General features: G+C 39.1%; 1 long non-coding RNA gene across 1 annotated transcript in view; it reads right to left on the bottom strand.

The window, feature by feature from the left end:
• LOC112549815 overlaps positions 1 to 9,361 on the bottom strand; it is a 111,314-nt gene that overhangs the window by 85,508 nt on the left and 16,445 nt on the right. The window contains exon 3 of the long non-coding RNA XR_003093349.1: positions 6,740 to 6,873. This is a non-coding gene — a long non-coding RNA (uncharacterized LOC112549815). The remainder of the gene's footprint in view (positions 1 to 6,739; positions 6,874 to 9,361) is intronic.

Genomic DNA, 9,361 nt, shown 5'->3' with positions numbered 1-9,361 from the left:
GGGAAAATGAAATTGAGCTTTTTCTATAGATAAAGAGCCTTCTGAAGCTTTATTTCTTCAGATAACACTTTCTGAAGATTTAATTAGATGAAATGGAACATACAAACTGGTTGCTCAGTTGGCATGGTGCATTTCAGGTTATGTTTACAGTGAAACAATATATCTTTTGGTCTTCATTAATGTGAACCCTGTGGCCTAAAGCTCTAGAGGAATAGAAGCGCTCTTCTCCCATCATTGGTGAATAGGTGGAAGAACAGCTTCAGATGGATAAACAATTTACCCAGAACTCCAAATGGAAAGAAGCTCCAGAGTATAAGTGGCTTTCTATTACCAGGTATTTATAATCATGGAGGGTGGGGAGTAATAGCTACAGATGCTGGAGGACTATGTTCTCTTCTGAGAGAAGCCATAGCATGCAGCTGGAAGACTATGGCTATTTGCAGATATTAAAAAAAAAAACAACCCAAAACTGCGCTTTATGGAAGCAGCCGTGTGTTACTTTGACCTGGTTCCACAGCATCTGTCTAGATTGGATGCTTCAGCAGAGCTTTTTGGCACTTTTATCTAATAGCCAATTAAAGAAAAAGCCCCACTAAAGAGTCCTATCTATACAGACATTGGGTGAGTCAGGTCCAACTAATGCACTACCTCTCCTGGGCATGTGTTGGCCTCAGAGAGGGAGCTCGCCTAGTTAAAAGTAAAACAAGTTTTGTTTTTTAATGTTTGCAAGCAGCCTATGTTCTGTTCTGAGAGAAGCCATAGCATGTACAGACATTGGTTCTCCTAAGACTGGTTGTTCCTGGGTAATTTTTCTTTTGGAGCAGTCATTTTTACTCTGGGAGAAAAAGCCTGAACACCTATACATTTGTGGTTTCTCCTGGGAAAACAGCTACTCTCCCAGGAGAAACTGAATGTTTGTATGAGGCCAGTGCTTGCAATGGAGGAAGCAGAGCATATTTAGGGCAGCTGTGAAAGTTATTTAGCAAGCTAAGAAATGTTCACTGGGGGCCTAAGCCAGTAATATTTGTTTCTGAGGGAATCTTAGCTGTTATATTAATCCTCAAACTTTTTTTTTACTTGTTTTTGTCAATAGTGGGGTTTAGGAAAGGAGGCAGCCAGAAGAATAACTGATTTTTCTAGATTTCAAAGATAGACCTTTATCCTTCTTATATTGAACTGATAAAACTCAGACTTGTGCCATATTAATATCTGTATATGATTTTATTTTAGTCAGACTGGCATGCTACTCAAATGTGACTATCTTCTCTATTCTTTTCTGTGCAGATATATCTTTTCTTTGATCTCTGGCTATGGTTGCCTAGCTTGGGAGACCATTTTAAAGGGCTGTATTTTGGTTTAGACCCATTTTAGTTATTAACCCTTACTTAAAAAAAATTAATTGAATTGTTAGTAGAAAAAAATCTTATGGAAGCGCTAAAAGAGAGGATGTCTAATTATAATTATTTTAATAATAAAAGTGAACCTAAGTCAAGTGAACATAATATCACAGCATGAACCCCACTTCTTTCTTAAATTGTTTTCTTACTGTCTGTTTTATCCATTTTGGATACACTGACTAATTCTGTGCATCAAGTACTGTGATTCTGAAGTCTCAATTACTGTAGGATGACATTTGTAGAGGGGGAGAGGGGGAGAATGAAGTAAAAAACCCCAAAAAACCAGTATGTTCATGAATAGAGGGGCATAAAGGATTTTATATTTACCAAAGTTTAAATATTACTTTTTGCTTATAAGAAGAATCTTTGTACTCCATAGAAGAAAGTCATGCACTCTTGAAATTTTAGCTTTACATATTTATGTATGATTAGCTGCTTATCAGAACTTTGCACCTTGACTCTAGTCCATGACTTTGGAATTCTGCTTCGATTGGCCACAGAAAATCACCTCTTCTCCCCATTTTTCTGATGCTGCTGTTTGTTATTTTTTAAATCAAAATTTTAAAAAGGAAAAACATTTTTCATGTTCTTGAAGAAAAAGATAGTTAACACAAGACTATTTGCTGTATGAATCTACTTCAACACTTTAAGAGGCCTGCTGCTGTGTCCTATGCAGCTGAGAAAGCTACCATTGAACCCACTGGAAGATGGAGTTAGTCCCTCCACCCAACACTTCAAGTGGGAGGGAGTATAAAAATTAGCAAAACAGTTCTTGCAATTAGAAAAATGATTTTTTTCCCCCTGAAAAATAAATAGTCTTCAAAATTGTTTACCACAACAATTTCTCACGTGAGGAGAGAAAGGTAGTACATTCCTTATATTATGTGAGGACCTTTACATTTAAGTGGCTTTTGCTGGATCCATTTAGTGTCTTGATTAGGCACATGTACCACACTGCTATGCAATGACGACACTGAAAGTAGCAGACTTTAGTAATGCTTCTTAGTCATGAGTAATTATTGAGCAACACAGCAGGAGGCATCTTTTTTTAACCCAGCTAATTTACTTATATCTATGCACAAGTTTAAATATACATTTTGTTTTGCTTGAGCTAAAATTTTCCATATGCAGGTCAGTTATAACAGTATCTTTTAGTTTTACTTGTTGCTTGTATCTCTTAGCTTATTTGTAGGGGGTGTAGGCTGTAGCCGTGTTGGTCTAAGGACATAGGCAGACAAGGTTCTTTGGGTGAATCTGATATCTTTTATTAGACCAACTTAAATAGTTGGAAAACAATTATTAAGCAAGTTTTCGGGTTCAAAAACCCTTTGTCAGGCTAAGGAAGTTTCAGCAGTTGGTGTGTGCTCTTCCTGGATATTTTGTTTCATTTTAGCTGGTCTGATGTCCTGTATTTTTATGCTGTCTTTGACAAAGCCTTTCTGATTTCATTACCCGGCAAAGACAGATTTAATGTGAGAAGCAAAAGAGGTTTTTCAAAATATTTAATAAGGAAAATTCTATGTTCAGTCTTGTAAAAAATGATATTTGTACAAATTCCAGGGGCTTACTATCAACATTACCTGGAAAATACAGAGCCAAGTCCTCCCCTCAGTTATATCTATCCAAGGAATTCCTGCTTTGCCCATATTCCATCACTATAGCCTTTGGCCAAAATCCTCCATGTCTGTGTCTTTTGAACCAACTATGTGAGAGTTTCTAGACTTGTTTCTAGCAGTGATTATGTTGTGTGTATATAATGGGCTAGATTTTCATATACTCAGAACCCCCAACTGTTCTTAATGGGAACTGTTGTATGCTGAGCACTCCTGAAAATCTTACCCAGTTGGGTCAAATGATAGTTAATGAAGGGAAAATGGCATAAATTACATAAACTGTCTCCCTCTCTCCATATATACACACACATATCTGGCAATAGCAGAGATAATAAACACCCAGTTATAGTTGTGATAAGAGCTTCCCTTGCATAATTGAAGCCTTACATACACAGTGTGAAATATCATCTTATGTTTAGTCTGTTTCTTTTATTTCATTAAATGCTATACATAATGTCTTTGCGTTTTAATGACCTACACCTCAGTTCCTGAGCCTGCCATGTACTCTCCCATTTCCTCTCTAAACAGTAAAGATGAAACTGAAAATCTCAGGTCAGAGATCATACCACTGAGGTACTCCTTTCCATCTGTGCAGGGTTACTACTATGTCAGCTGACCAAACACTGGACTGATGATGATCTCTGTCATATCAGTAGCGGTAGTTCCATGATACTCATTTCAGCAGACATTAGAGAATGATTTTTAATCATTGCAAAGGCACTTCAAAGGAACTTTTGTGTTCCATATGCCCTGTATCTCATATGGAGGGTGTTCAAACAAACTCTTTCTATAATGATCTTGGTATAATCTCTGATGCATGTGCATTCTACTGAAACCAGGACAATATTCAGTAGAAACAGTTCTTCAGGAGTACACTGTTTACACCAGTTCATTTTTTTAAAAACCATTATTAGACAAAAGGAACAAAATATCAAACATCATCATATTCTTTGTTTTTCCATCATAATTATCTCATACTCTGTTGTTTACATGTCTCCTCATACAAGTTTATAAAGTAGCTTAATCCTATTTTGTGATCATATATAAAGTAGTATAGTAGCTGAACACTATAAGAAATACAAATAAAAGTATGTGGAAACACTGTAAATAATATTATTTCAGAGATAAATGAGACATTATGGATGAACTTATGAAAGCCTAAAACTAACAAAGCCTAAAAAAACAAACAAAAAACCCCCCAAACCAAGCAGTGCATGCTCAGGCAGTTTGCCCTTGCAATATGGAGAACTCCACACAAATGTGTCTGCAGCGCCACATACTAGGGGTATGCGAAGCGGGCCATATTCAATTTGGATTCGACCTGAATCAGGGATAGTGATTCGATTAATTGATTCGGATCACTGTCCCTGATTCGATTCAGCTGAATCTGAATGTGAAGATTCACTGCTGATTCAGAGAATTGGTGATTCAGCCATAGACACAGCTTTAAAAGTTTTTTCTACATACCTCAAGGTACCAGCATGGCTTGTGAACGCTGCAATGCTGGGGTGCATAAAGCATCCCACAGGAGTGTGTGTGGGGGGGGAAGTCAGTCGCTGAGCCAGAGGGGTGCGGGGGGGGGAGCCCCAGCATGCTCCCTGGTGGACCTGGAAGTAGACTGTAAGTACTTCTGGTCCACTTCTAGGTCTGCTGCCGAGCATGCTGGGGAGATCCCCCTGCTCCTGTGGGACACTCCATGCACCCCAGCATTGCAGCACTCATGAGCCATCTGGTACCTGGAGGTATGTAAAAAAAACATTTAAAGCTGTATCTATGTCCGAGTTGCTGAATGTTTCTGAATTGATTTGGAGAGATTAAATGGTCCTCTGATTTGATTTGTATTTGGAGATTTGCCACCGAATCAGGCCAAATCTCCGCCAAATTGAATCAGGGACTGAAGCTTTGCACACCCTACCACATACCACATGACCGCACTCATCTGGATGCGCCCTTTGAGGGCATAAGAATGACATGTTACTCCTCATCCAAAGTTTATTGGATGTTCATTGGTAGAGGGATGTGATGGTTGAATGGGAAAGTTTGCTTTTTTGGTCTGAAGGACTACATGATGGGAGAGAGTTGATATGTCACTTGTGACATTCTGTATCCTTTCTACTGCAAACTTAATATGTTAAGTTTGTAAATGGTTTCTCAATATACATCTTCTAAATACACAATTGAAGTAATTGCCAGCAGGAAGTCACTTGATTGCAAAGGGTGGTGAGAGGTAATCAGTGAATGGGTGGGGAGATGTTCACAAGCCAATGTCTTTCTATTGAGATATGACATGAGAAATTATGAAAGATGACTGAGGTAATTTCTACTTATGCTTACATTGTTTTTTATGATTCTGGGCTTGGTGACCTATTACAACCAGTGGGAGGAAAGGGGGTCCATAAAGAAGATTATATGGGAGCCCTGAATCTATTTGTTCACTGCCAACTCTGGGAGATAAAACCACAAAGATGCTTCACTATCCTCCAAATTCTTCGTCTAATACAGTCCTCTAATATTCCTCCTTTTTGGCAGGCGTCTCAGAAATTAGCCCCGTATCCTCCCCAAGTGCCACTCCAATACCCTTCTCATGCCTGATCTGCTCCTATGCTTTCTGGCCCTATTCCTGTGCTCTCTGTTTCATCTGCTGCTCTGCTTTCTGCTCCTAGCTCTATGGTCCCTGCCCTAACTGCCACTGTGCTGCCTGTCTCCTCCCCAATAACCTCATGCCACACACACAGACTGTCTGTGCCACTTGTGGCACCCATGACATGGGTTGGCCACCCCTATTCTAATGCTTTCTCTGCATGGATGCCTATAAAACTGGACAATTGTTAGAAGTCTTAACATACTAGGCACCCGTCTACCAGCATAACAGTACCTTTTGTCTCTTGACTGACATGCTACCTATCCCATCTTTTTGTTCTGTCTCCTTATAATATATAGCACAGTGGGATACTAGGCAATACAAATACTAAACAATAAAAAGAAGGCAGTGGCAAAAGCTGTCTCTTTAGATTTCAAGGCCTTTGGAATAATGATATCATGTCCCTCTGTTTTTGTTGTTGTGCAGTTGTGTGTGTTTTTATTTTTGCAATAAAGCTTATTGAGAATGTTGTTGTTCTTGTTCCTGTACATCTTCATCTTTATAGAAAGATTTTTTAAGGTTTTGGGTTTACACTGAAAACTAGATTTTTCCCCCAGCAACTGAAAAATTATAAACAAAATCTGAAAACCTCAAATTCCCAAAACACCACAAGCACTCTCAGTTATTGGAGGCTTGGTAAAACATTCAACCAACAACCAATTCATAAAGAAACTTCCATTTTGACAAAACAAGCCATTATTTATCAATCCATAAGTAAATGAAATAAAACCACAACACTTCGAAACATGCTTACCAGTTCTACTGGTAATTGAGTAAAGAGTGGCATTGTGCCCTAAGCTGTAGTTCCGTTAAGGAGCTTGACAGAGTAAAGAGGTTGCAACACCTACCTCGAAAAGGGGTCTCCTTGTCTTGAATAGAGCTGGTATAAATTTGCTGCCATGGGGAGCATATCAATGGTAACCGGAGGTCAGGGGAAGAAGGAATGGAAGGAGATACGAATAAAATGCTCTGTGTTTCTGGTACTGTGCCAGTGTAACAGTCCAGAGGGCCCTGCCACAAGGTATAACCACCCAAACTGACTTTAGATTGAGCCAAGACACAGTCAGAAAAGCTTGTAAGATGCTTACTTTTTGTGCTTCACCTCACCCTTCTACATGCCACATTGGATTGGGTCTTATGCATGTGTTGCTCCTTCAGCCTGTCTGTTTTTTTCTCTCCATCCTACTTGGGAAGTTCACAGACTTGTTTGTCTGAAAAGTTTCTGAGAAGGGAGAATATTCAAAACACGATGCTATGAAATTCACACAACTTAAATGAAAAACTTGAAAAATGCATATTCTACAAGAGATTGAAAAGAGCATCCCGTAAGTGCTTGCAACATAGTGAAGGTCTCCATTTATTCTATATTGCACAGGTAAGGGTGTGTTCTCTAATGATTGTCAAGACCTCAGCCCTGTACCCTCAGAGCAACATCCTAAAATTCATGTAAATTATATACCATAAATGGCATCTGAGATACCACAATTATTCCCATATGTCGGATTGGTCCGTATTGACAACTGTACTCCAAAAAGTTACACAGATGGGTTAAATGTTTTTTTTTTTCAGTTGTTCAAAACCAACAACCAGAAAAACATAGGAATGAGCTGGAGAGGAGAAAGAAGGACCACCTTGTTCTACAATCTGATCTAACGTCAACAGAGATGCTAGAGCTGCCTCCCAGTCAGAGCAGTGTGGGCAAACAACCTGATCAACTTTTAGAAGTTGCTTTATCAGTTTATGGAAAGGACTGTATGATCTGGCAGTCAAACCAGATTAGTTGTGATGGTAGTGATTTTTTTCTTAATTCTCTTTACCTCAACCTCTTTCTGAGAACATCTATTTGACTCAAATGCCCTACAAACAGTGGAAGGAAGGTTTGTTTGCTAAAAACTTTAATAGGCCCATCTTCAGCTGGAAGCTGGGAAAGCTCACAACATTTTCTTTGACCTCTAAGAGGTCTTCTGTGCAAACAGGAAAAGTAAGAGTCAAAAGTTCTGATTTCTTTTCCTAAGATAAAAACAAGCATTGAAATGTAGATGTGGAATATTCTTCATAAAGAAACAAAAAAGAGGTTATGTATAAAATATCTTGACAGCAGTCTGCCTTAATTGTAATATAGGCTTCAGCCATTAGTGAGGAAGGAATGTTTTTTCAGTAGGCTTAATGACTCATTTTTGTTTTACCAACTCAATTAAATCAGAAAAAGGTAGCACCTTGCATGACTGAGCCCACACTGAAAGATGCTGCCCACTTTGGCCCTGATCCAGCACATCATTTAAGCACATGCTCAACTTTAAGCATGAGAGTGATCCCTTTGAAGTCACATATGTGCATAAGGTGCTTTGCTAGATTGGGGCCAGAGAGCTCAGTACCTTGCAGGGCTGAGTTCTATATGTCTGATTTGATTAAATTCTGTCCTGCTTTCACACCATGAAAGCCAGTGCAAAGTTGAACAAGCCACAGTAAAGACTGATTGGTGAGAAGAGGGCAGGGCTTGAGGCCTGGTTCAGACATTCAGTTGTGGCTTATATAAAGCTTGTCTTAAATTGTTGCAAGTTTAACCAGTGGGGGAGAAAATACTTGGCAATTAACTTTTCTTTCTGTCTGGTTAAATACAAGAGCAAAAAGTATTGACAGAAATCCAGCTGAAGAAAAATATGATGCATGCACTAGTCTAGAGGGGTTGCAATATCTAAAATTCAGATACTGTCAAAACGTATTACATAAACACACCAGTGTGTACACCCATTAAGAAACAAACCTCCCCCTCCTAGAATTCCTCAGCCAATTGCTTCAGGAATACAACTGGTGACTTTATCTAAGTGATAACTGCAGTCTGCAGAAGTGTGTTAATTGTATTTCTAAGGGGGGCAGGTTCCTACAAAAACCTCCAAAATGTGCACTCCATAAGTGGAATGAACCTCTCTCTCAGTCTGTTCCTTGTCAATTCACATCAGTTTAAGGTCAGGAAAGCTAATAGGGAATAAGGCACCGCAGCATTTGAACTCAACCTTGCTTTCCTGAAGAACAAACTGACAATTAGTACAGGGATCAGCATCAAAAAAGAGCAACCCAGCATGAAGCCTGTCTAATTAGTCATATGAACAGAGGGCTTCCCCTCCACTTCCTCAAGAACACATGCCTGTCAGATCTTATATAGAGAGACTTCTCTCTTTAACATAATACTAAAATTAGGTTGAGAACAGGTAGCCCCATTGAGCAGGTCCATTAAATAAGAGCAGCTGTCGCCACAGCATGCACTTCGGTGTGCGTGAGTGTAAAATAGGTACGTATGTGTGCAGGATATTTTTGGAGGCTTGTTTTGCAAATGAGTTGCAGGGGGTTTCCTTCTTTTCAAAGCACATTAAAAATCAACATTGTTCTTACCACTAATCTTCTCGTTTTAATAATGTTTCTTGTTTAGACGGAAAAGTGAGCATGATGAAAAATTGGAGAGGAAAGCTGGATGAGATCCCTCAATCTAAGTGAACTGTGTTACTTCAGAGGCTCTATGTTTCTGTTTTCCTCTCAGTTTAGCACTGTTTTGACTGTCTTTAAGATAACAAGCCTCTTGGGGATATGACACTATGTCAAAGAAAGAAAGTAGCAGTGCAAGCTTCCTTGTTCTTACTTAATGCTTGTACCAGGGAACTGAGCAGTCCCTGGCTAAAATTTGGAGCCCCACTGTGGCTGTGTAAACAGAGTAA

Source organism: Alligator sinensis, unplaced genomic scaffold (assembly GCF_000455745.1).
Source record: "Alligator sinensis unplaced genomic scaffold, ASM45574v1 scaffold86_1, whole genome shotgun sequence".
Taxonomy (NCBI): Eukaryota; Metazoa; Chordata; order Crocodylia; family Alligatoridae; genus Alligator; species Alligator sinensis.
The sequence above is the reverse complement of the archived record's forward strand: the minus strand, read 5'-3'. Positions and strand labels throughout refer to the sequence as shown.